The 27624-nt window shown below is 45.3% G+C and overlaps 1 protein-coding gene across 2 annotated transcripts in view; it reads left to right on the top strand.

The window, feature by feature from the left end:
* Window positions 1-10691: 10691 nt before the first annotated feature.
* Mamld1 (mastermind like domain containing 1) overlaps window positions 10692-27624 on the top strand; it is a 99204-nt gene continuing 82271 nt past the window's right edge. The window contains exon 1 of one of the 2 annotated variants that reach the window (XM_013364350.4): window positions 10692-10972. The gene's annotated coding sequence lies outside the window, so the exon portion shown is untranslated. The remainder of the gene's footprint in view (window positions 10973-27624) is intronic. The other variant, XM_021735425.3, reaches the window with a different exon arrangement.

The following is a 27624-nucleotide window of genomic DNA, read 5'->3' as shown; positions in this document are numbered from 1 at the left end:
AGAATGAATATTAAAAATTCTCTCTCTCTCTCCTCTCTCACTCTTTCTTTGGAAAAAAAAGAAAAAAAAAAGATGATGAACTAATGTACTTCCCCTACCCCCAGGGTAAGATAGTGCCTATGTACCACTGGACTTTTCAAGTAAATGCAAACTGATTGTAATCCCAATTATTGATGAGGATTAAAATAATGTGTTCTCAGCCAGGCACAGTTTGCATACTTGCAATCCCAATGGCTTGGGAGGCTGAAGCAGGAGGATTGGGAGATCAAAATCGACCTCAGCAACTTAGCAAGACACTTAGCAACTCAGTAAGACCCTGTCTCTAAATAAAAATTAAAAGGGGCTGGGGATGTGGCTCAGTAATTAAACACCTTGGGTTCAGTCCTCAATATCAAATAATAATACTAATACTAATAATAATAATAATAATAATATATTCTCCAGACCAAGTGTCAAGGGGTGTTTGGTCTATTTCAATAAAGATAGCACATCCAGCAGTACAACCATAATTGGGGAAACCCCCCAGTTTTGTTTACTATAGCAGTTCACCATGATCTGCCATAATTCATCCAGCTTTTGCTGGAGCCATACAGATGGATTGAACAAGGATATGATGGAAATCACCACCCTTGCACCCTTTAAGCAAAACCACAAGATAATACACACAAAGCTGACTCAGACGTTCCTGCATCCTATCAGAGTTGGGAGGCTACCATTCTGCAAGCTGAGGGACAATGGACCATCAGGAAGAAGTAGTAGCCCTTTAAAAGAGAGAAAGAGATGGAGGCCTCTGGGGAGCAAAGAGACAGAGGTAAGTCTTGGAAGGTGGAAAAAGGAACTAGTCGGGGCCATGAAAAAAAATTATAAAAAGCTTCAACTCAAAGTCCTTTCTGCTCCCATCTGCAGCTGGGGCTTCAGGGGAAGCAGAGTGGAGGGTTCTGCAGGAAAGAGTGAATGGAAACTGAGCAGCAGAACAGTCTGAGTGTTTTCAGCTGTGCATAAGTTACTTGCATCTGAGCCCCTGACCTGTAGCGAATGGAAGGAGATCCACAGGCAGGATGCCTTCGATTTGCTCTATCCCACAGCCCCAGAAAACCACAGTTGAAAATCAATAATTACTAATAAATCGCTAAGTAATGTTACACTGGCAGAATGGCCATTTCATTAGCAGGAACAAGCCCTGAGTGGAGAGCAAGTGGAGTTGGCATGGAGTTTGGCAGGGGACAGCTAGTTCAGGCCTCTGTCAGGGTAGGAAATGTTCTGCTTGCTGTTTATCCTACTAGAGAAACGTGGCCCCTCGTGACCACAGCTGCTTAGGGTTATAGAAGCTTCTTCAAGGCTTCTGCTCTGATTTTCCCAGCCTCTGCCTACAGCTGCAAAAGCTTTGTGAGGCTTCTGCTCTTGGTTTTCCTAGCCTCACTGAGCCCACAGAGTGGCATGGCAAGGTGGTGCCTGTAAGGTGGTATGCTGTCATGCTTGTTCTTCAGAAACAAACAGGTAGTGTGTGGCTGTGGCTTTCCAGACAGGACAGTGAACTGAAATGGGCTTCTGTGGGGCAAGTCTAGGAACAGAGTCAGGGCAGGGAGGAAGCTGAGCCTTGCATGGCTACTTGAAGGAAGCTTCTAGATGTCCACTATGAGGGTCAGTGTGGCACCATATCTAGCTTATATGGACCTCCACAGTTCTAAAATCAAGCACCATGGCCTTCCTAGCAAACCAGGCATCCTCTACCAGGTCCTGAGGATTTGCTTACTCAAAGTGTTTGTTTTGCCACTGATGCAACGTGACACCAACCCGAGTGATCCAGCTCTGGGCATCACGTTTCCAGCACACAGCAATGAGATGGAAATTTGGCTGCTGAAAAGGCCCCAATTTTACCTTCTTCTCTGAATCTCCTTTCTGTGAACAGCAGGGACATTTCAGTCCCATGTAAAGCACATACTCTCTTCCTCCTGGCAACTGCCCAGTACCGTAATTCTCCATATAGTGTCACCTTGCAGAACAGAGTCAAGAACCCAGGGTTGGGCTAGGGATGTGGCTCAGTGGTAGAGTACTTGCTAGCATGTGTGAGGCCCTGGGTTTGATCCTCAGCACCATATAAAAAAACATAAATGAAATAAAGGTAATATGTCCATATACAACTAAAAAATAATGATAAAAAAACAGGGTCTTGGGCTGGGGCTGTGGCTCAGCAGTAGAGCACTTGGCTAGAATGTGTGAGGCACTAGGTTCAATTCTCAGCATCACATATAAATAAATAACAAAATAAAGGTCCATCTACAACTAATAAAAATATTTTAAAAAACAGAATCTTGCCTCCCAGGCCAGAGCTCTTCTCATTGAACAGGGTTGCTACCACCAAACACCTGGCATCACTGACCATTTCAGAGCCTGCCCTTTCCCCAAGTACTTGTGTTCATTTGTACTTACAGACATGCTACTTGTTTATATACCAAAATCACTTCATGTACAGGACAGAAGTGCATTACTTGAGACCTAGAGCGGTCCTTGAGACTTCCTTTGTCCACATCTGTCCCAGGGCAGAGAAGCATGTTTTGGTCTTGGTGACATTCTACAGCAGCATCAAATGCTATGCTACCTAGTTAGGCACTGGCTATAACTGAATGATAACTAACATCTGGCAGATACAATTTTATTGAACCCCACACTAAGGTTGGTACCATCATTAGCCCCATTTTACAGATGAGGAAATAGAAGCACAGAGTGGTTGATAAGCTGCTCAAAGTCACATAGCTAATGAGTGGCAAAGTCTGGAATCAAACCAGGCTCACATGCTCCTGAGTGCTGACTTTTACACTGTGATAAGTTGTCCTGCACAGGATCAATGTGTGATGCCACAAGCTAATACATGTCTGGTGTCAGTGCCTGAAGCTAAGGGCCCTTAGCAGCTCTCATGTCATCATATTCCAGTATGATGTCATCCTAATTCTATCTGTAATGGCCCTATTTCTAAGGTTACACACTGAAGTCCTAGTGTTCATGTGTTCGACATGTAAATGTGGGTGTTGTCACAACTGACTTTGAGATTGTCTGTCCTACTCCCTCCTCTTCCCTCCCCAAGATTGGACAAGCCCAAGTCCAATACAGTAGGTAATATGGAAAGGTTCTTCTGTGTATTTGATCACTCTCACATGCAGGCATTAACACATTGTGCACCAGTTCTGTACCAGACCCTGAGTTTCAAATACATGATAAAGGAGAGCTGGTGTCTGAGCTCAGGTAGTACCTAGTCTACTGAGAGAGCACGTGGATAAACGGGCAGGAGCCAGGATGGAGAAGGCTGCACTGGAGGTCACACAAGTGCCAGAGGTGTATTTTTTGTTTGTTTGTTTTTGTTTCTTACAAATAAGGCAGCTCCTACTCCTGGGCCTCAGGGAGAAGGGGCCAAAGAAGTCCTCCTGCATGAGGACTCGTGGATAGCCAAGTGGTGGGGAAAGGAGGCCTCTTGCAGCCTGGAGGGAACAACGTGTACACAGCATGGAGGTGTGAAAGTACAGAGTGCTTCAGAACAATGAGTGGTTTGCTGTGTCCACCACATGGGATGTTTCTGTGGAGGCTGGGGACAAATCTGGAGGATAGAGTATCAAACCAAAGAGGTTTATTTTGAAGCCTGGAAATCTAACAGGATTTTCCATGCTATGTTTTAGACTTTCTCTACAGCCTTGGCTCCATTTGTCCTTCCCATTTCTCCTGTTTGGAATGAGACTATTTATCATATGCTTGTCCCACCACTACACTATGCTACCTAGTTAGGCACTGGCTATAACAATGATAACTAACATCTGGCAGATTCAAACTCACTGAACCCCACACTAAGGTAGGAACCATTATTAGCCCAATTTTACAGATGAGAAAATAGAAGCACAGAGAAATAGAAGCAGAAAACTGTGAGAGAAATGTTGTTCTATAAGATTATGATGGTTATAGCATCACTAGGTGATAGGAATTTTTCAGCTTTCTTGTAATTTGATGGGACACCGTGTATATGCAGTCAGTCATTGAAATATTATCATGGGGGGTTTGATTGTACTATCCTAGATGGTTTACCTGGGTTATTATATGTAATGATTTGCAACATCCTGATGGGGTGGACATATTGCTTTCTCCATTTCTCAAACTAGGAAACTTGTACAGGCCATGGTTAGTAAGCAGCGGGGCAAGGGTTTGAATCAGGCAGTCTGACTCTGACACCTGCATACAATGATGTGTTGGTAAATGTTTAACAACCAATTCAAATTTGTGGCATTTGCTCATTTATGTGATGTAACTGTTCCCACTATGGCCAATTTCAAGCTACCAATGTGCCATCAACGGGCTAACAAAATTTCTGAAAATGTGACAGATCTATCTCACAAGCTGATGCAAGCCAATCAGTACAGGCACAGGGCTAAAAGTGTGAAGTGCATAGTCCTTCCCTTCCCTATGAGCTTTGTGCCAATGTTATGCTACTGAGGCTGCTCAGTTCCAGACTGTCTAGGACACTGAAATCTTGATTGCATGTTGAGTGATTGTGTGATCTCAGACAAGTTGCTTAACTTCTCTGAACCTCACTTTGCTCATCTCTAAAATTAGTTGTTACAAGCCTTCATTGAACTCACAAATGTGAAGCCTGGCACATAGAGCCTGGTACAGAGTAGGTGTGCCTTCAAGTACTGGCTGCTGTATTTGTGGTTAATATAATTGTGTTTTGCAAACCAAGACCACCTGGAACACATTGTCTAGGTGTTTCTCCAGATATCCTAGCCAGTATGCCTGTGGGATGCTGGCCCTGGCTAGTCTCCTGGTGTTAGGTCATATTAACCTTCTACATGGTTGTGGTCATGGTACAGCATCAGTTCAGCTGGTTGCTAGGACAGCCAAAGGCCAGAGTTTCATTTTTTTTTTTTTATCACAAAATCACAAATGATCTGAAGGGTCCTAGAGCAGTGGATAGAGCCTCTTCCTATGTGGGGCCTCAATTGCCTGTGCTATCAGGAACAATGTGATTGCATGAAGAGTAATAATTAGCAAGCCATCTGCATACTTTATCTAGATAAGAGCTTTGGATGTATCTTTCAGTTGTATGTATGGTGCAAGAGGAAAACTGGCAGCCATCTGGATTTACGGTAGTTCCCTAAATTGTTTACCCATCTCTGTTTAAATGGCCCTTTCTTTTATTCATCTATACTTTGGTGGTATCACCCATGGCATTCTGGAAGCAGCATTCATGATAAGCAAGGAGCTGTGTAGGGAAAAATGAACTTGCAGCCACAGCTTTCTGGTTTCATGGTGAAATCGATGCAAGCCATTCTACAGCCCCTTAATTAACTGTTGACTCGCTAATGAGGGCTTTTTTCTTAAAGGTTTCTATTTTTTAAATCAGTGAAGTCGCCAGGAAATTACAATCAATATTTTAACAATTTCCCATTTGTTTCCATTGTGCTTGTTAGAAATGCTTACCATCAACAACATCTTCAATAAAATGAAAATTGTTTAAGAAAACACCAAAGAGAGATCATTCAACTCATTTCCTAGAGGCTCTCCTCCACCCCACCAGGGCAAAATACCATGCATCCTCCATAGTGCCTGCTTCTGGCTCCTCAAGAGGCATTTGAAGAGTTGTCCAGAATCAAAAGGTGTCTGTCCCTACATGGAGGCCTGAACTTTCACTCGAATGTACGTCATTTTCTAGGATTCAAGGTGTGCCTCCTGTCCCTGGGGGGCGGGGTTGGGATAATCACAGCATCACCCTCTTCTCTGACGGATAATCAGCCAGGCACCCTGCCAAAGGCAGTCCAGCACATGGGGAACTGTGACCCTGGCTGTGCCTAAATAAAGTAGATACTATTGTGACCCCATTTGACCACTGAGACCTAAGGCTCAGGAGGTGGAGCAGTCAGCAGGCAGCTGAGCCTGGCTAGGCACCAGCGCCTCCTACCTGCCACATCAGGTTCCCATGCTGTTTCTGCATGGGGTAGCGGCCACCCTGGGCCTTTTCCACACAGACCTGTGTATGTCCCCATTCCTGGGCTCCTTTTGGTTATAGCTTCCAGCCCTCTGTGGTCACAGAACACAGTTCTCTGGGCCAGGGATGGGTGCACAGGAGGACCCACTCCCCTGACACAAGGCAGCAGCCCCTGGAGCTCAAGAAACTGGGGGCTATGGTTATGCTACTGCACTGTGGGTATGTGGCCTCTACTTGAGTGGAGCATAGCTGCACGCCTGGGAGCCAGGGGAACAGGGGGAGATGGTGACCTTCATGTAAGCATAGCCAACAGCATCTGAACATGCGCTGAGCCCTACTACACCTACTACCTCCTCTTTGCAGGTCCTAATTCTGCCATCCAGAAGGCACCCCAAACCCCACTTTGCCCCCACTGAAGGCCATTCATGAATTCACCAGGGAGTGAACCCCCCAAAACACTCAGGCCAGGACTTACACACTAAACAGGTACTTGAGCCTAGCTTTAGGAGGAGGAGGACTTGGAGATACACCCTGAAGGCCAGGCAGGATTTCAACAGAAGAGCTGGCATGGGAAATGCAGGAAGAAAGTGCACAAGCAGGAAGAAGCAGGAACTTTTAGGTGTCCAGACAGCAATCCAGCCAGGCAGGAGGCCCAGGGTCATGTGTGAAAGCACCAAAAGAAGAATCTGGAAATAAATACAGGCTGATGCCTGCCTATGGAGGGCCTTGAATGCCAAGCTGAGGAGTTGGAATTTAAGTTCCCTCAGCAGTAGGGAGCCACAGGGGGTTTGGGAGCAAGAGAGTGATGATGAATAGAACCAGTGGGTGTATTTTCTTCTTTTCAGTCAGCATGAGTGTTCTCCATGGGCCCCTACCTGTATAAACCACACACAGAATTCCACAGGCTACCCAGTTAAGCTCGCTGCATTTGTCATATGAACTTGGGAAGACTTGGCATAAGTTCACAGGAATATGACTACGCATGACAGGTGGTTGCTGATTGTTTTCAAATCCATGGAGCTCCAAGCTTGGGTCAGACCAAAAGCAGGGCCCTTATGTGCCTTGGCCTGGTGCCCCTGGACCCCAATAGCCCAGCTTCAACCTTTTGCTTGGCACCCATTCAGCAACAGGGCCAGGAGATTCCCTTAGGAAAAGGGCAGCTCCTTGAGATCACATATGGGATCTTCTCCTTTCCTAGACCGTCAGGCCAGGACTTATACACTAAACAGGTAGCTACATACCAAGTAATAGTCGCTCATGCTTTCAGGCCCGATTGGTTACTTCTCTGCCATTTTGGAGCTGTGTGCTGCTGGACATATATCTCCACCTCTCTGATCCTTCCATTTATTCATCTACAACCTGGAGATGACTGTTGCTCACACTACAGCAGGTACATAATCCTGTCAGTAAAATACAGCAAGGCCTACAGAAAGGCAGGGATATATACTGCTGGCACAAGACTAGGTCCTGCATTTTATATGAAAAAGGGTCCAGGCTAACATGAAGCTCTTTGTCTGGCCTCCATCTCTCTTAACCTTTGTTTAGGCCTGGAATCTCCTTAAAATGTGATGACAGCTTAGAGCCCATTTCCCAATGTGTGCATAATCCTGTGGCCCCCAGAATCTCCTGGAAAGGTGCAGGAAAACAGAATCTACTAACATCATTGAGCAGCTACTCCATGCCAGGCACTGTGCTACAAGCTGGCAACGTCTGCAGTGAAAACAGCAGGCACCACTATAACCTACAGAAAAGGCAGCTGCTGGTGAGTACTGGAGAGAAAACAAAGCAGGGAAGGGGAGAGGAAGTGCCAGAGATGGGTGTGGGCTTTGAAGCATTACACAGGGTAGCCAGGTGACATTTGTTTCAAGAGTAAAGGAAATGAGGGAGCCAGTCTGTGAATATCTGGGGAAGTGAATTCCAGCCCAAGGGAACAGCTAGTGCAAAGGCCCTAAGGTGGGAATGTACCTAGTATGTAAGGAAGAGTCAGGAGGCCCATGAGGCTGAAGCAGGGAGAATAGGGCAAGAGGGAATATGATGTCATCCAGATGGTGGAGACAGGGAAGCAGATTCTGCAGGGCCCCACCAGCCAAAAGAAGCACTTTGGTTTGATTCGTTGTGAAATGGAAAGCTACTGCAGGATTTTGCACAGAGGGAAGGGGAGGATGGAAGGGAAGAAAGAAACAGGGCCGTCTGCTAGGTGCTTACTGGAGTAAATCAGGCAGAAGATGTTGGTGGCTGGGACCAGTGGGTAGCTGAGGAAGAGAAGAGAAGGCTGAGACTGTGGGAGTGTTTTGAAAACAAAGACAACAGAATTGTCTGCTGGACTGGATATGGCATGTGAGCAAAAGAGAAGAATCACAGATCATTCCAGCCTGTTGGCCTGAGTATCTTGAAGGATGCTGGTATCATGAGCAGAGATAGTGGACTATGGTGGACAAGGCAGTTAAGCGAGGAGACAGGAGCTCAGCTCAGTTTGAGATGACTAGAGACAATCTAAGTGGTGGTGCCGGCTGGCATCTGTGATTTCAGTCTTTCCAAGACACTCAAGGATCATGAGCATCACTGCCTCCCTGGGGATGCAGAGTGACATGAGGCTAGGAAAGGCAAAGGGAATAGAATCCCATCTCCCACATCCTCGTCTGATGCACATTCAGAGGATGTGCAGCTGCCTCCGACCAATGATCCGTGATAGACATGGCTACTCTCCATTTCAATTTGTTTAATCAGATTCCCTTCAACAGACTCCAGAGCTCTCAGCTCCTGGAGGGCACTGGGATGGCTTTCCGTTCTGTGGGGTCTTGAAGGTGTGAACCTCCACTAGTTCAGTCACCAGAGAACAATATCTTCTCCTGGTCTCCTGCTGCTCCAAAGCAGACAGAGTTGGGCCCAGCCAAGGTGGGTTCCTTCCTTACTGCGCGGTGGAGCAGCTCACCCCACCTCACCCGGTCCGGTGATAAGCTCTTGCTGTGTCCGGCACGTGTGCCTTGAGGTAGGGCCCAGACGCCACTCTTCCACTAGCGAACTTAGTCAAACCCTTGGAGAATAGCCTACATGTAGGCCACCAAGAGATTCTGCGGGATTCTTGCAGGGGACCCTCTGGCGCTTTCTGAGGACCTAGGGAGTAGGCGTGGAGGGAGGAGGGGCTGAGCGGGCGGCTGTCCCACCCCTTTATTCATGGCCTGCGGCTCCGCGGAGCGTCAGGTCTTTACTCTGAGGTACTCTGAACAGAGCGCTGCTGATCTCCGAGTGGAAGAGGTTCTCAATCCCTGCCGCTGCCGCCGCCCAGAGAAGTCCAAGTTAGTAAACGCACCTGTGGTGGGAAACCTGCAGAAGGGGTGCAACCCAGCACCCAGGGATGGGGGAGGGGATTCGCCAGCCTCTGCTCCAGGCAGCTTGCGAGGAACCAGTGCTCCTGCAAAAGCCACAGGTGTCCGCCCGGAATAGCGCCACGGAGAGGGCCAGTCCAGCCCAGCTTGGGTAGGGGCTTTGCCTGCTCTGGGCCAGTAGGGCGGGAGACCGCCGCCGGCTCGCGTGCCTGGGTTCCTGGGTAAGCTCACCGGCAGGCAACACCGACAGCTTCCGAGCCAAGAGCCGGAGAGGGGATCGGGGAGTGAAGAGTAGAACACCAGGCAGACAGGGGAGGGCGTGCAGTTCATTATGCACCACTTGAGAAGTCTGGTCCCTGTTGCCGCCACTGCAGGTCGATTTGTTTGGAGGTCCAGGTGCGAGCTGGTGAGCAAGAGGACGACACGTGGGCGGAGGGACGGGCGCAACCCACCCCTAGTCACCCACTGCACGTGAGCACCTCTCCCCAAGGGAGGATGGGGCTGAATCTGGCTCTGCAGAGAGTGGGAAGGGGGAAAAGGTTTAAATATGCTACTTTTTTATGAGAATCCCATCGCTGGGACGTGTTGGGGTCCTATAGGAATCTATCAATTCCCTTTCTCTGTTCGATTCTGCCCTCTCCCCTCTCCATCCACTTGTCTCTACCTCACTTGATTTCTGTCTCTCAGTCTCTGTCCTCCCTTTGTCTCTCTTGATCTCTTGTGAGTCTGGAGCATTAACTCGCCCTGTCGCTGGTGAGTGTTGGCTCTCTAACTCTCCCGGTTCTCTCTACGTGTGTCGGGGAACCCAGAGCTCAGGATCTCGCTGTTCCCACATGCAGGAGGTCTACCTGAGGCTTGGGTTTTCTAGCGCTCCGGGCTGAGCCCGTGGCCCTCCGGTAGGCTCTGTCTGCTTGCGCCCAGGGGTACTTGGTCACACTGATGTTTCCTCTCCCCATCAGCTCACCGTCTAGGAGAGCCACCTGACGCCAAGGGCACAGGCCATCCTCCACAGCGTGAGAAGCTTCTGAGGTGAGTGCACCCGAGCCCCTTGCGCTCCTTTGGTTTCCCCACACATATATGTCACCCTGGTTCGAGCTAACTGGAAAAATGAGGTGGCCACAGTGAAGCCAGACTGGGGTGACTTTCCCCTTTTAAAAAGTGAATGGAGGTCCCAGGAGGCCCCTTGAGCGTCCGGTGCTTTGGGGCTACCTTTAGCCCCATCACAGCCTGGAAACCCAGTGTTTCCAAGCTCGAGGCCGGCGGGGTCGCCGGCAGGGCAGCGCAGCTTCTCCTTTAAGACCAAAGCCGCTCGTCGCTGTGAGTGTGAGGGTGTGTGAGTGTGCGGCGTGCGTGTCTCCTCCTCCCCGAGTGACACAGCAGTGAGAAATGCCTATCAGTAACTTAAACCCCCGAAACTCCACCTTCCGGGCGCGCGGCGCGGAGCCGGGCGGTGGGAATGGAGCGAGCAGATTGAGGCCGCCACTGCAGCGCCGCCAGCATGAACTTGGCCGCGAGCTGAAGCGGCCGGCGGCGGGCGGGCGCGGGGGCACCGGCCGCTAGCCAGGGGGTGATCTGCAACCGGGCTGGGCCATTCGGCGGGCGCCTGGGGCCAGGCTGCCCTCGCCGGCGGCCGCCCGCCCCTCGGGCACTGCCCTGGCCGCCGCCGGAGCTCCGCAACACGGTAAGGTTGAGGGCGGGCTGGGGAGATTCAACTGCTCTCGGGGCTCCAGGGTACACTTGGAGCCCCCACTTAGAGTCCCTATTGTTGAGGATCCGGGACCTTGGGGTGCTGCGGAGCCGGGGTACCCCAAAGTTTGCTCTGATCACAGGGCCCACCTGGCACTGGGGGTGGCCATCCCCCTCTCGGACCAGCCCAACCAGGCTGATCGCAGCTCGCATCACCCCGGGGCCGCGGCCTCTGCTTGCTTCTCGGCTCCCACCGGGCGTCTGAAATCGGGCGGAGGCAGCTATATACCCGGGAGGGAAGGTTGAGAGCGCAAGCTGCTCAGGCTCCTTGGGCTGCGCTGGGCTACAGGGAGGCTCCCATTCCATACCAACACCCCTGGGCCGCTCACAGCCCAGGTGCCACTGGCGACTCTTCCTTTGCATGCCAGCTCCCTAAGCCGGGCTGGTGGGCAGTGGGCACTGAGGGAAACATTCTCCCGCCCCAACCCGGTTTGCCGCCTCGGAGCAGTAGTGTGGAGTGTGCGCGCGCCGAACCCGCTGCCCAGTGCTCCCTCCCCTACCAACTCCTCCTCGGTAGTGCAGCCCTGAGCTGATCTAGCGGCTCGAGGCAGCCCCTACTGGTCTCCCACCCCGCGCTCCTGCCGCCCCTGTGCTAGACTCAGCGCTCCAGGCTCCCGCATCCGTGTGGCAACAGAGCCGGGCGCCTGGCGCCGGCTGGGGCGGGCGGGAAGCCCCCCGGAGCGCCGCCAAATACTTTATCCGCCAGTTGGCTTGGGCCAGGCTCTGTCCGATGCAGTGTGTCCGAAGCCTCCTGGAAAGCTGGCATTGATGTCTGACTCTGATCTGTGATTAAATTCGGACTGAGTGGACACTAATAGGATCAGCCTGCAAGAAAACTCGGCCCCGAAGCCGTCGGAACCTTAGCAAACAGATGCGCCTCCAGCCGAGGAGATTCACTACCCACCGCGTTCCTACAGCTGGGTGCGGCTGAGCCCCTGCACCCTGAGTGTGGGTGTGTGCGCAGGCGGGAGCACGGAGTGGCTAGGGGACATAGGAAAAAGGACTCCCATTGCTTGTTTGGCAGCAGAAGGAACCCCTCAGGGCGCTGTCCTCAGGGCTAACGTGCTGTTTTCGTGTAGCCGACCAAGGCCGGCTTCGGGACAGAGTGAGGGCTAGTGATCCCAGCTTGCTAGAGATAACCGCACTGTAACAAAGACGCAAAGTCTCCCTGAGCCGGAGCAAGAGTTGACTACGTAGAGGGTCTAGGTCTCCCATAGGAGACCACGGCAGGAATCGTGCCACCCTCATCAGCCCCTGTCCACGGCGAGGGAATGTATTCCCTGACTCTGAGCCGGCGGGCAGCATCACAACGGCTTGGCGCTCAGTTCTTGGCAGGCGCGTACTCCCGCCCGGGTGCCCATCGGCCGGGCGGGGTCGACCGTGTACCCTCCGGGGCTTCCCAGACACCATCACAGCCCTGGGCCCCTAGAGGCCTCGCAGCTTCTTTCCTTCCCTCCCTCCCACCTCTTCTTGTCTTTATAGATCCCCCCTCCCTCCCACCCCCGCCGCCGCCGCTGTCGCCAACAATCCGCTTTATAAAAAGCCCCTTTGTTTCCCAGGAGGCTGGAGAGAGGGAAGGGGAAAGGGACGCAGAAGCAGGGGGCGGGGGCGGCTGCCTCCGTGCGGCTCCGAGCTGCTTGGGACCCGAGGGCAAATGTAGGCGATGGGGGAGGGGGTGTGTTTCAAGGACCCTCTGCAGGAACCCAGGAAGGCATGGGGAGCCCTAGCCCCTGGTGCCCACTGTGCGCTCTGCCTGCCAGGCTTGGACACCCTAAATCCCTGCGACCCAGACGGCTCAGCGGGCTTGCACAGCTAGCCCGCGGGTGAGGGGGCCCGATGTGGCCAACGCTGAGTGAAGTGGGCAAAAGCTGCCGGCCACTGCGGTCGCAGGGCTCGGGCATAGGGGGCGCCGTTTCCTCGGTTTCGCTTTGCAGCGGACGCCCCTCTCTGCCCGAGCTCAGGGCGGCTGTCGCGCCTGCCTGCGGCCGAGACGGTGGCGGAGACGGCGGCGGCGGCTTGTAGGCTTTCGTCACCCGCATCTAGCTACACTCCTCATTCCTTCTCGCGCCCTTCTGCCGCACCCTATCCCCCGCCCCCCCCCAGAGCGCGCGCGTACACACACACACACACACACACACACACACACACACAACACACACACACACACACACACAAACGGCTGAAACTCTTCGCGGGTGCCCTTTGTTTAGTGGCGCCGAGGGAGTAGGAGCTGCTACCTCCAGGGTTCGTGCAGCTTGGGCGGGCAGTGAGAACTAGAATGACTGCGCTGGACCACGCACCGGTTTGCTGCCTCTGCAGGGACCCAGCATTTGGCGCCTGTGGGTGTCCCAGACGCTCAGGCAGTCAGGTTTAGTTGCATTTACAACTTAGTGAGACCTTCCCCTTACACCTGCTTCCCCCCAAAACTTGGAGGAACCAGGGTTTGCACGGAGGAATGGTGACATCAGCCTGCTTCTTCTCTATCATCCAAAATGCTCCACTTCTCTTCTCCCAAACTTTGTTCAGGAAGGGAATACTAACAATAAGAAAAAAAAAAGACAAGAAGAAGTGGGCGGGACTGCAGCTCAGGCTAGTGGGTTTATGGAGCATAGATTCCTCACGATCTCTCGCTGCCTCTGCACCCCCATGAGCATTTAAACTGATGTCGACGTTTCATTTGGGCCTTTTCAGGTATCTTTACCCAACTCCACTTCCATTCCTATCTCTGGAGGTTATTAATATATAAGTGTTAGTTGAACATTTGCTCTCTACTCTTTGGAGAAGAAGGTAAAGCTTTAAACTCTCCCAGCCTCCTACACACACACACACACACACACCACATACATCCAAACTGCATCTAAAACCACCAGAAAGTAATCAAAGGGTAAACTACTGGTTCTACCTTCTCCTCCCCCCTTTGTGCTTCTCTTCTGGAGCAAGATCATTGGAAAATAAAGCTGCTGATGTGCGAGATGGAACATATGGTGCCTCCATAAGAGAGAAGCTGAAATGGCCTTGAACCTGCCGGACAGACCAGCTGTTTGCTGCCAGCCAGAGCAGCTAATCAGCTTCTTCCCCTTAAAGTAACAGCCCTCTTTTCTCTCGATAACCAGTTTACATATTAAATAGGATATTCTCTACAGGGGAAAAGTGACGGGTTTCTGTGTTGCTTTGTGCTTTGGTGGTCTTCCAGTGCCTGTCCCTGCTCTGGGGGGCCTCATCCTCTGCCCTTGTCTAGTTCTGTGGGACGTGAGTTTGTTTCCTCCAGTATTGCTGTGAGAATGTTGCTCAAACTGAAACTTGGAAAGGGGGAGGAAGGAAGAGGGAAAGAAAGAGATGTAGCTGAGAGATTTCCAGACTCCTTTGAAGGAAATCTCCCTGTGTTGTTCCTAATGGCATAGAAACACTAGCAGTCCTTCCCCTCTTCTCTCTTTAAAAATCTCAAGTGCTGAAGCTCTTCCTTACAAGCTCTGCTTATAAACCATCCTCTTCCGGCCGTGACCATTTTCAGTTTTCCATCCATTGGTACAATGTGTTTAAGAGGGAGGGGGCAGTTTAGCATTGGAAGAAGAAAGGCTTTAGGAGATACAAGGAAATTCCATGTTAGGAAATCATTAGCAAAGGGTGACTTGTCTGTTTTCCTGCCACTGACGCTGACAGTGACACAGATGTGTGGGTTGAAACAGGAACGTCATTGAATTTTTAAACTCAACCAGGAAATAGCCTGTTGCTGGGATGGGGGTTGGGGGCTACACATTCTTTGCATCTTAAGGTAGGAAATTTACTGTTCTTCATCCTTTTTTGTAAGGAGAAAAATTTTTTCAGCTTGGCAAGCAGGTTTAATGTCTTTCTTTTCCTTTTTAAATTTGATCACCTAGGCTCAAAATGCACCTGTTAATGGTTCATCTCTAGGAAACTCAATTACTGTTTGGGCTTATGAAATGGGCACAAACTCATCTTAAGTAAATGGTTCTTCTGACAGTAGTTGAACTACTCTTCTTAAAAGGGACTTTGCATACATAGTAAACTTCTTTTTCAAAAGGATTCTGATTATTTTTTTCTGCAATGGTGAGTTGCAGTGATCGTTAGATCAGAAACTGGAAAACTTGTGTTCCAGAAAATTCTTCCCACTAATTAATAGAGAGATCATAGGCAAGTCTGTCCTTCTCTGCTCTTTCCCCATAACCTCTGAGTCTAATTCCTTTTCAGTTCTAAAGCAGTATGATTTGTGAACAAGTAGTCATTTTCTGGGAAAGTAAAACACCACGTTCAACTTTCTCACTGGAGAAAACAGCCAGATAGATAAAGAAATGGGGCTGAGATTTTGAGGGGCAGGGAAAAGAGGGAGGAATAAAAACTGGCAGAAGGCCAATCAAAACAATTTTTGAGTAGAATGTGTGCACTTTCTTGTATCATTGCAAGTGCGAACTTGTAACTCAAAATCATAGACAGGGGGCCCTGGAGGCAACCTAGAGGGCCTCTGGTCCAGTACTTCTAATCCAGCCATCTCAAACTATTGATGGAAGGCCTTCCTAATCATTGGGTTGGTCCACAGATAACAGGATCTTAAACTCTTTGAAATTAGATTGGCGTATTTCCAAAGGATTCATCAAATATAGAGCAGATTTGCGGCCTTGTAGTTCTTTAGCAGAGGTTATAAGGACAAAAAGGCCTTGCATCTTCCACATGCACTGCACCACTGGATGTGTGTTCAGAACTCATGTGGAAGCCTTCCTTTTCTCTCTAGTCCAGCTGAGTATTTTCTAAAAATCACATTTTCAACTTTGGGGACGCAGCAGCCTGCAAGAATCTGCCACTGTCCTGCTTGTTGTTAATATTGATTTTTGCAATGGGCGGGGGTGGACATTATGAAGAAGGACCTTTTATCCTCTGAGCTCTTTGGCAATTATCTTGCTGCCATAAATGTTGATACACATATAATGGATGTAACTAAAAAATCTCCTTATCCAAGCAGAAAAAGCTGAGTGTTTGTTGGAGCAGATAGAATGCTGAGAGTGTGAATAGACCAACCCAGATGTCGCTGGGGAGGGAGATAAATGATGGAGGAACAGGAGCCGGTTACTATGGATCAGCACAATAAACCAATTCCCATCATACACCTCTCACAACGCCACCAAGGAGTAACCTAGGCAGCACCAGTCAACTGTATGGCAGGAAAGAAGCATCACAAAGCTCAGTTGGAACTGGTCTGATTTTTACACATCTTTTAGGACTTTAAGGAGGGAGTCTTCCTAAATGGGAATGAACCTGAAGGAATTTTGTTGCATTTGTTTTTCCGCTTGTTATTTGTGTTTGTCATCCCTGGCCTTAATGCAGCAAAGACCTCCTAGAATTGTAGGCAGTTAGTCCGGGAGTTCCCCACAGAGGTGAGGAAGAGTTCCTGTTAGAAGGTATTTACACAAGAAAACTGCAAGGCGCCAGCCACCGGTGGGATCCTCCTTCCAAATAACCACCCAGGGTTGCTGTAGCCTGGAGAATTTCTGCAAGGGGAGGGGAGGAAAGCAAAAGACTTGGGTTCTGGCTCTCCTCCCCTCCCCCCACCCCAGTTATTTTCTTCCCTTTCACAGAGCCTCCTTGGTTTCCTTGGAACCTCAGGTTTCCTCCTAAAATCTGACCTCTTCATAATTTCCAAAGTAAGCAATTGGATATGTCACAATCCAAAAAGATCCCTTGGGGAAAGCGACAGTAAGGGGTCTCACTGGCTGTAAGCACCAGTTCCCCAGAGTAAAGGCATCCTTAGAAACCTAAGGAAGATTCGGGTGAAAGAAAGAAAACGTTATTTGCAAACTCCAAGAACTTTCCTTGTCCCATGGGCCTTCCCAAGCTTCCCTGGGACCCCAGTTTCTGACTCCCCCATCCTTCCCTGCCTGCAAGGAGGGGGCTCTGCCTGTTGCTAGGAAGAGGGTTCCTCCTGTGGCACCCAGTGGTGCCCTGGTTGCCCTCTGACCCCTGGGGAGCCAGTGCCCCTTTCTGCACAGCCCAGTCTGAGCCTCACTGCCCCCCTATTTTCTTGAGGGTATCCAGCCACCTTACTTTTTCTCTGTACTCTGTGGCTTGCTCTATTCACTAAATAACCATTAAGTCAGGATTGCTAAATGCCATTTTTTCAAGGCTCAGAACTGTTCCCCAGGTCCCAGAAGGAAATACCCCAGAGGCCACAGGATTCCATTTTGTTGAAAGGGGATCTAGCCAGCCAGCCATTGTGATTTCCCCTTTCTTCCACCTTGAGGTGTACCTGGACATTGGGCTATAGAGACACATTTCTGCTGATTCTCGAAGAGGTCACTGGAGGCTGCAGGGCCTAAGCTAGCAAGTGGCATCTGGGTCAGAAGGTCTGGTGGCTCTGGCATGTGCTTTCAATCTTTGGAGGGAAGTGTGAACCTTTAGGGACTAGAGGGAGACAAACTCAGATGTTGAAAAATAGAGTTTTTGAGTTGGAATACTGAAACCCTATGATTTTATTAAGAGGAAACTGCTGTCCAGAGAGGTGCCTGAATTTCCTGAGAGGACTTAGTAAAAGGAACCCAAAATAGACAGAATCTTGATCTCTAATTTTCAGTCAAGTCTGGAACACCCATTTTGCACCCATGTGTGGGCAGACAGGCATCCTTTCCAGGCAGAGCAAATATGGTGAGAAGAAATGCAGCACATCAAGGAACATTTTTCATATGGTGGAATAGAATCTGCCCTGTATCTGTGTGTGCTGTGCTAGGCATTGTCAGAACAGTAGAGGGGCATACTGAAACCAGAATGCCAAGGCTGGAACAAGCTAGGGAATGGAGGCTGGAAGTGAAGGATAAGACTAGGGTCAGGCACTAGGGCCTCAGAAGGGATTGTCTCTCATCTGGCTTCCAAATTTCCTGCAGGAGATTTGGGCAGTCAGCCCCATGGAAGGCTCAGCTGGGTGGGCTCTGTTGGCTGTTGCAGAAGGTTGTTTGAGTTTCCTTCTAAATGAGATCCCAGTGTTAATATCTGCCTCTGGAAGTTCCAGCGCGACCTTGGAATTTTAAGTGGGACAGTAGTTTCAGTGCAGTTGCCAACGTCACATGCTTTGCGTGTCTAATTCTGAGAGACTGGCATGCATTATGCTAGGTTTGGAGAGGAGGGTGCAGCGTTTCTAAGCCACTTGTCTGTCAAGGATTAATTTAACCTCTAATTACTAAATTTTCTTCGCTGTTTGTTGCATGAACATGTTGTAACAAAGCTCAAAGAAGTAAGCCATCTTATTTCACTGCCACTCCAAAATTAATTTTCGGGATATGGAGTCAAATCTGACAAACTTAGTGTTAAAATAATTAACTTGACATTAGAATTAAAGTGAGCAATCTGGTTGTTTCTAGCAGTGGGGTAAAGAGCATGATTGTTAGGGGTAGCCACAACCCTCAAAATGAGCTCTGAAAATATCAAGGAGTGTCATTACACTAATCCTGCTGGGGAGCCAGCATCCCCAGGGAGCCCAAGAAGCTGCCTGGCATATGGCTCAGGTGTTACTTTGGGAGTGTGACTGGTGCCCTGAGCAGGAGCAGAGCCTGGGAGTCCTTCCTTGTCCACTAATGGGACTGGTGGTGAGGTTTCCTCCCACAGAGGGAGGTGAGGCCCTTATCAAATGGGAGCCTCAAGCCTGCCAGAGCCCAACTTGTTCCAGTATTAAGCTGAGGGAGTCTCCCTGCAGGCTTGTTCCCCTTCTCCTCCTCCTTCCCCACCCTCCCTCCTCCACTCTCTCCTGGTCACCTCTGGGTTTCCCTTACTCATTCTTTCTTATGTTAAAGCAGCCAGATCTGCCAAGGATGCTTAAGTGGAGAGCAATTGCATCCTGTTTCAAATGTGCCTTTGGTACAGGGCATGATGCAGAGTGACTCTGGATTGCCATCCTTTGCTGGAGTGTCTTGCTCTTAATTTCATTATTTATCTGGAAGGGAAGGAGTCATGCAAAATACTTAAAAGCAGATCCCCTCTAGCCATTTAGTCACCATCACATGATCAAACAAACAAACAAAAAAGATAGTGCTTTGTGAATTTGAAAGTTGGGCAAGTTGTTGTTGCCCTTGAGAAGGTATACTGTTTGGGATCAGGTTTCCAAATCTGGGAGGAGTGCTTGGTGCTATGGAAGCCAAACATCCCCCTGCGCTCAGGGCCCAGCTCTGATACCAACTAGCCATGGCACTCTGGGCAAACTACTTCCCCTCTCTGATTGTCTGAAAAGCAAATTGAGTTCTAAGTTACTTAAGATATTTGAAAATGACACATAAAAAGATCTTAAGATATTTGAAAATGACACATAAAAAGTTCTTTTTGAAATTACTGGAGATTTGAAAATTTGGGGTTTTAGTTTTGTTTGGGACACTAATTTATACAAATCTCAGTCCCTGAGATTTGTATAAATTAGTGTCCTACAATTTTGGGCTAAAGAGTTGATGTGCATTTATGTAGTACCAAAGAAGAGGAAAATTGGAAATTCCCTTAGAAACCCCTCATTGTACACATGAAGATGCAGAGGCTGGAGAAACCCACACTTGCTGAGGGTCATTCAGCAAGTTGCTAGGAGCTGAGTCCCATCTTGTAGCTCACCCAAAGTTCCTAAGCCCTGACAGAAGAAACCTTCACACTCCTAGCTTCATGTGGGCCTGCAGTCAGCAGAATACAGGGATAAGAGATTGAATTTCTAGCTATCAAATAGTAGCTTATCAGAAAAGAATTTTTGTCCCTCACCTCTACCCCTGACATCTATGAGTAATTCTCAGTTAACAGTAAATATTTTATTTTGTTGGTCTTGTACCAATGCCCAATTTAAAATAAAACAGATTTTTTTGAATAATGGTTGGGGGGGATTATCCTTAGGGGCCTGTTATTTGAAATTATTTTACTTTAAACAGATGGACTATTTTAGATTTGACTTCATATTTGCTAATTTTCATTAGAGAAAGAAAAAACAAACCCAAGCCACCCCACCCTTATTTTTGTAATGAGTAACAGTTTTTCTCCTCTAAAAGAAGCTTTTAGTTTCTCAACTGTTTGCATCCAAAGTGTTTGGGCTTGGATTATTTGCTTTTCTTAATCATATGAAAGAATTAGCCACTTATAGCTCAGGAGGTACTTAGAAAATGCACCTTGCTCATCCTCACGCTGCCACCAGCTTTGGGACTGTCTCTCCTTTCCAGCCCAACCACTTATCTGCTTTCTTAACCACAGAGCTTCTGATGGCTGTCAGCCTTTTGGAAAGATATATTTATTCCCTTCCTCTCACTCATGTTTATTAAGACCTGTAACCTCAAAATCAATGCAAGTTGGGGAAAGAGGGCATTGCCCTGGGTCTTTTTCTCCAGTGTGGGCCCTCTGTGGCACAGGCTGGCATTGGGCTGCCTCTCCACTCCTATTTGTACAATGTGGAAGGAGGGATTGGTATGAAACTGGAGCCCTAAGTAATCCAAAACTGGGACTTGGATGCTTGTCAATTCAGGAGCTGGTCAAAAGTTATTTAGAAAATGGACTCAATAAAGATTTAAGTCTGTTATCAATGTACCAGGAACTGTTGGAGGATGTATAGATGGGTGGATGGACAGATGTTTAGATAAGTAGATGCACAAGAGTAAAGCTTTAAAAGGTACTAAATACCCATGGTGAAAAAAATTTTTGCAAATTAATGATATGTCAGGGGTACAGGAATGAACCATACAAAAAAAAAAAAAAAAGAACACATGAAAGGTAGTTTAGCAGGGGAGACCAATGATAGACAAATCAGTAAGTAAAATATGTAGCATATAAAGTGATAAGTTCCTTGAGGCATAATAAATCAAGGGACGAGTTGGACGTTGCCAGGGAAGGGTGCAATTTTCAATAGGATGGACAGCAAGGACCTTGCTGAGAAGGTGAAATTTGAGCAAAAACTAGCAAAGCCATTCATCAACGAGGCAGTTCTGTCCAATAGAAATAGAACAGGACCTACAAATCCAAGCCACACATGGAAATTTAAACTTTCTATTAGCCACATTAAAAAAGAAGCAGGTGGAATTAATGTGAATCACATATTTTATTTCAACATGTAACATGTAATCAAAATAAAAATTAATGAGATATTATACGGAGGGTTTTTTTTCCCTTTGTTTTTTGTTCTTTGTGGGTTTTTTTCCCCCTTTGCTACCAGGGATTGAACCCAGGGTGTTTAACCACTGAGTCAAATCCCCAGCCCTGGGATTGCATCCTCTGCCTCACTCTTCTAAGCCACTGGTATTACAGGCCTGTGCCACCACACCTGGATGTACAGTGTTTTGTAAACCATGTTAAGTCTTCATATTTCAGTTTTACAGTTCCAGCCCATCTCAAATTGGACTAGCCACAATACTTGTGCTCAGTAGCCACTATATCAGCCAGTACATTAACTAGACTCAAGTTAAATGTTCTCACTTTAGCATGTCCCTGATAAACTTTACATTATAAGGGGCTTTCTTTGCTGAGTGCTCTGAAATTATTAAAAATAATGAATGTGCTAATCATCACTAGTTTGCATAAGTTCTTTCACTATGGATATTCAGTAGTCTTTTATTTGGTGACTCTCATGTATCCATCTGTCCTTCCATCCATTCAACTTTCTATCCACCTTCCCAAGTGTTCCTACCTGAAAGAGTCCTCTGATTCTCAAGTTTTTGCCCTGTGAGTACAGATCTGGAAGGAGTTCAGCGGACCAGCTGACATCTGTCACACCAAGCAGGGCCTTGAGGAGCACTGCTAATGAATCCTTTGTCAGAAGGAGGGCTCCAGTTTTGCCTTGAAGTCTATCCAAATGAAGGTTACCATTTCCTGAATGCCTGCGTGTGCCTGGAGACTCCTGTCCTGTTGCCTCTTGGAAAGCCACCCAGCAACCAGGAACATTTTCTCAGGCATGTACTTTTGGCTCTCCACACCTTCTCCCTAGGCCACTTATTCTAACCTTTTTTAATTTAACCTTTTTGCTTGACAAATTCAGACTTCCAGAATGATTGCAAGAGCGATCAAAAGAAATTCTTTCATTCAGTTCTCCAAATGTTAACGTTCGACTGAATTTTCTTTTTTTTTAAATATACCACCTCCTCTACACACAATTACTTTTGGCAAATTGTGTGAGAACAAATTGCAGATAACTGTGTGTGTGTGTGTGTGTGTGTGTGTGTGTAGGTAGGTAGGTATATCTATCTTCCTAAAAATAAAGGTATTCTCTTATAAAAGCACACAATGTTGATCAAAATCAAGAAACTAAAATTGCTATTACTCTAAGGACCTTTGATTTTGCTAGTAATTCTAATAATGTTTTTTATAGCAAAAGTGAAGCCAGAATTGTGTAGTGAATTCAGTTCTCATGTCTCTCTATTCTTCTTTAATCTGGGACAATTTCTCAGATTTTGTGAAATACTTTGTGTTTTGTAGCATGGATATGTTTGAAGAGTACAGGCCTGCTATTTTGTGAAATATCATTTGATTTGGGTTTGTTGTCTGCTGCTGTTTCTTCATGATTAGATTCAGATTCTATACTTTTGGCAGGATCAGGACAGACATGATATTGTGTCCTCTTGGTATAGCAGGTCAGGAGGTGTATGAGGTCACTACATCTCATCATTGGTGACAGGCAATTTGATCACATAGTTAAAGTGGTGTGTGCCAGGTGTCTCCAACTCTGAAAATACCATTTCTTCCCTTTGCAATTAAGGAATATCTTAGGGGAAGGAACGTATTTTGAAGCTATGTTAATATCTTGTTACTCTTCAAACTTTAACTCACTAGTTTAGCAGCCCTTTGATGATCCTTGCCTGAGGCAAGTTTATTATGCATTGCCAAATAATTAATTTCTGATCCCAACATTCTTTCTATATCATTTAACTTTTTACTGTAAGAAAGAGCTTTCCCTTACCCCATCATAAGTAAATATGTTCACTAATACATTTATTTTTATTAAGAAGAGTTTTGGCTTCTTTTATTTGGTGGGTCATAATCCTTTACTATCATTGTTTTATTGTACTCTATTTTATTTTTATTGGTACTGGAAATTGAACCCAGGGGCACTTTATTTATGTATTTATTTATATTTTGACATGGGGTCTTGCTAAATTGCTGAGGCTGGCCTCAAATTTGTAGTCCACCTGCCTCAGTCTCCTGGCTCAGGTTTGGCCAGTGGGAGTTCCTTCAAATTGGCTCCTACATCTTTTTCTCTAATCTCTGAGCCTGGCCTTAACTTCTGGCACAAGTTGCTTCAGGCCCTTCTTGTATTTTCCCTGTGTTAAATTTAGGCATTTTCCCATTTTGATTATTTTTTTAGTGGAGAATAGCATTTAGAAACCATGGTCTGGATTCTTAGGTGTATGATAAGTTTTACAGATGTGAATTTGCTACGAAATCTTCTCAGTCCACAAAACTAGGAAAATAACTATCTGTATCTTTTTCATTTATTAGTTTTAGTATTTGGGGAATATCTGTTTCTCTAGCTACCTACCTATCAATAAACCATGAGTTCATGCTGGTTCCTCTAAATCTGATCCAACACTAACATTGATTCTTCCTTTCCCTTTTCCATATGTATAATTTCTATTTTAGACAGTGAGAAATCTCTCTGCTATTATTCATAATACATTTAGTCACTTATTCCTAGAATACACAGAAGGTGAATTCAGAATCACTAACCCATGACTCTATGAAGAGGCCTATTAACTTGAGTACAGTATTTGTTTAGAATTCTTTTTGTCTTTAGTCTATGAGTTTATTGTTCATCACTATTAAAACATTACCTGAGCTAATTCTTCATCCCTTCATCCCCATGAGATTATTTGAATATGGTTTAGTTCACTTGTTTCTGTTTAGATTCTTTTTTATTTCCCCCGTCTTTGTTAATTTGATTCCCTTTTTTGAGAATGTGAAATAATAACATAGTTTAAAAAATGAGATCTGTTCAGCAAAGAATTCTCAGAAAGGTGACAGGACTCATTACTTCTATCCTTTCCACCTTGTTCCGCTCATCTGTAAGTAAACAACCTCATTATTTTGTTTTGTTTTGTATTTTTTATTTGTTCATTTTAGTTACACATGACAGTAGAATGTATTTTGACATATCATACATACATTCTTGTGGTTGTATATGATGTGAAGTTATAGTGGTTGTGTATTCATATATGAACATAGAAAACATTCATTTTTTATATTTTTGCATAAATAGATATTTGTATATTGCTGTGCCCTTTTTTGTTACATAAAGGACATCTTCCTCACTTCTTCACTACAGCTGCAGACTACTGTATTTTGTGATTGTGCCATAGATTTTTCAAATACCATACTAGATATAGGCATGTTAGGTTGGTTCCAATATTTTAAAATCATAATGCTTCAATCAACAGCCTGATAATATACATTTTCACATTGTTGAAGTGCTAACTTCAGGGTAGATTCCTAGATGTGTAATTGGTGTATCAAAAAGTAAACACAGATATAGTTTTATTATGTATTGCCAGATTCCCCTCCAGAAAGCTTGTACCAATTTGCATTCCCAAAAGCAGTGTATGAGAGTGTCTTTTTTCCCAAAGCCTCACCAACAAATGTCTGCTATACTTTTTAATTTTTGCAAATCAGGTGAGAAATGATATCTCAGTGTACTTTAATCAGCATTTTTCTAATTACGAATGACTTGAAACATCCTTTCATATGCTTAAGTGCCTTTTTGATAGTGTCCGTGTGTGCGAATTCTGTGTTCAAGTCTGTTCTCCCATTTTCTATTGGGTTTTTGGTCTTTTATCCCCAATTTTAGGAGTTTTATGTGGTAGAAATATTAGTTTTCTATCTGTGATATATGTTGCAGATAATTTCTCCTAGTTGGTTTCTTGGTTTTTGATATTTATGTTTTGTTTGTCATGCAAAAGCATTTTGGGGAGTCAGACATCAGGGTTTTTTTTTTTAATCTCATTTGGACGTTGAGTCACAGACTTTCCTCAGCAAGATTATAGAGGAATTCACCAAATTTTCTTCCAGTGTTTGTATGGGTTTATGTTTAACACTAAGATTCCTAACCCATTTTGAGTTTATTCTTGTGAAATATGTATGATATTGGTCTTACCTTTTTTCAAAGAGCTGCCCAGTTATCAGAAACCCATTATATAAAAAGTGCACTTTTATCCAAGTCATTTGAAAGGTCACCTTTATTATACATTCAACTTACATGTACATCTCAGTCTATTTCTGGATACATATGATATTTCAGTGGTGTATTTGTTTACTGTTCTTATTCTGTTATTTTATTGCCAAACAATATTCCATTGAATGTATAGACCACATTTTGTCTTTTTTGTTCATCTGCTTTTATTACAGACTTTATAAAATGATTTTTTAAAATATTTTTAGTTGTAGATGGGCATAATACCTTTATTTTGTTTATTTATTAATTTTTATGCGGTGTTGAGAATCAAACCCAGTGCCTCACACATGCCAGATGAGTATGCTACCACTGAGCCACAATCCCAACCCTTATAGTATGATTTTTTTTAAAAAATATTTCATGTTATTATAGATTCATATGCAATTTTAGGAAATAATATAAGAGGGATGCCATATACCATTCACTCAGTTTTCTCTAACAGTAATGTGTTTGCAAACCATAGTACAATATCACAACCAAGACACTGACATTGATACACCTACCTTATTCAGATTTCACAAGTTTTACATGAACAAATTTGTGTGGAGGTGGGTATTAAATTCAAAATAGCTTTATCCAGTGCATAGAGTCATGTAGCTATAGTCGAGATAAAGAACATTTTCATTGTTACAAGGAACCTCAATACTCCATCTTGCTCTTTTATATCCAAACCCAATTGCTTCCTGCTCTGCCCCACATTAGATCCCATGCCTGTGGCAACTACTAATCTGTTCTATATAATTATAATTTTGACATTGCAAGAATGTTTTACAGAAGATGTTATATAAATTAAATCATATAGCATGGGATCTCTTGATTGACTTTTTTCTCCCAACCTAATTCTGATAGTAGTGTAGCAAAATACATGATAGGTGCATTCTCATAGGTAGGTAGTTATATACCACTGTCATTTTCATTTGTATTACTCTAATGTCTAATGATATTGAATGTCTCTTATGGAACTCATTTGCCATCTGTATATCTTCTTCAGTTTAATATCTCTTCATGACTTTTTGTATAAGATATGAAACTTAGGTTGATGTTCTTTTTGTTTGCATGTTTATTTTCTTCTTTCCTTTTTTTTTTTTTTGCCTTGGATGCTCAATAGCTCTAGCAATATGTGTTGAAAAAACTTTCTCTCTACTGAATTGCTTTTTCATCCCCTGTCAAAATGTAGAATGTTTGGGTAGATCTTTTTCTGGGATCTTTCTAATTTTCTGTTGATTTTTTTTATGTGCCAATACCACAATCCTAATTAATGTACCCCCCCCAAAGCATTACCCATTAAAAACCATTCCACATACTCCCTGACCCCCCTACTCCTGGCAAATATTAATGTATTTTCCATCTCTTTTCATTTGCCTATTCTGGATATTTTCTATAAATGAGATGATGATATAATAGGTAAACTTTTGTGACTGGCTTCTTTCCCTTGATATAATATTTTTTTTTAAGATTTACTCACATTGTAGCATCTATCTATTAGTACTTCATTCTTTTTATTGCCAAAAATATTCCATTGTGTGGACAGACCACTTTTTGTCTTTTTGTTCATCAACTGAGAGTCATTTGACTTATTACTTTGGGGCTATTTTGACTAATAATACATTCATGTAAAAAGTTTTATGGGGACATATGCTTTCATTTTTGTTGGGTATATTCCTACAAGTGGGATTTCTGGGTTATATCAGTTTAACATTTTGAGGAACTGCCAATCTGTGTTCCAAAGTAGTTACACCATTTTACAATCTCACCAAAAATATGTAAAGATTCCAATTTTTCTACATCCTTGTCAACATTTGTAATTTTCTATTGTGTGTGTGTGTGTGTGTGTGTGTGTGTGTGTTTGTGTGTGTGTGGTGCTGGGGATTGAACCCAGGGCCTTGTGCATGCAAGGAAAGCACTCCGCCAACTGAGATATAGCCCAGCCCATCTGTCTTTTTGACTATAGACATTGTAGTGAGTATGAAATGGCATTTTATTGTGGCATTTTATTTGCATGTTTCTGTTAACTAATGATGTTAAGCATGTTTTTGTGTGTTTATGTGCCATTTGTAGATATTTGGAGAAATATTTGTTTAGAGCTTCTACCTACGTTTAAATTGAGTTATTTGTTTTCCTATTGTTGAATTATAAGGGTTCTTCACATACATGGAGCACTAGAGTCATAAGACACATGATTTACTAATATTTTTCCCATTCTGTGATGCATTTTTCTACTTTTCTTCAAAGTTTGAACTTTGAAGAAGCCTAATTAATTTAGTTTTTTTCTTCCATCACTTGTGTGTTTGGTATCATATTTAAGAAAGATTTATTCCTATGATTCTTCTAAGAGTTCAATAATTTCATTTCTTACATTTAGATCTATATTCCATTCTAAAGTTTTTATTTTAGAACATTTTGAGAGAGAGAGAGAGAGAGAG

The sequence above is a fragment of the Ictidomys tridecemlineatus genome, chromosome X, assembly GCF_052094955.1.
Source record: "Ictidomys tridecemlineatus isolate mIctTri1 chromosome X, mIctTri1.hap1, whole genome shotgun sequence".
Taxonomy (NCBI): Eukaryota; Metazoa; Chordata; class Mammalia; order Rodentia; family Sciuridae; genus Ictidomys; species Ictidomys tridecemlineatus.
The sequence above is the reverse complement of the archived record's forward strand: the minus strand, read 5'-3'. Positions and strand labels throughout refer to the sequence as shown.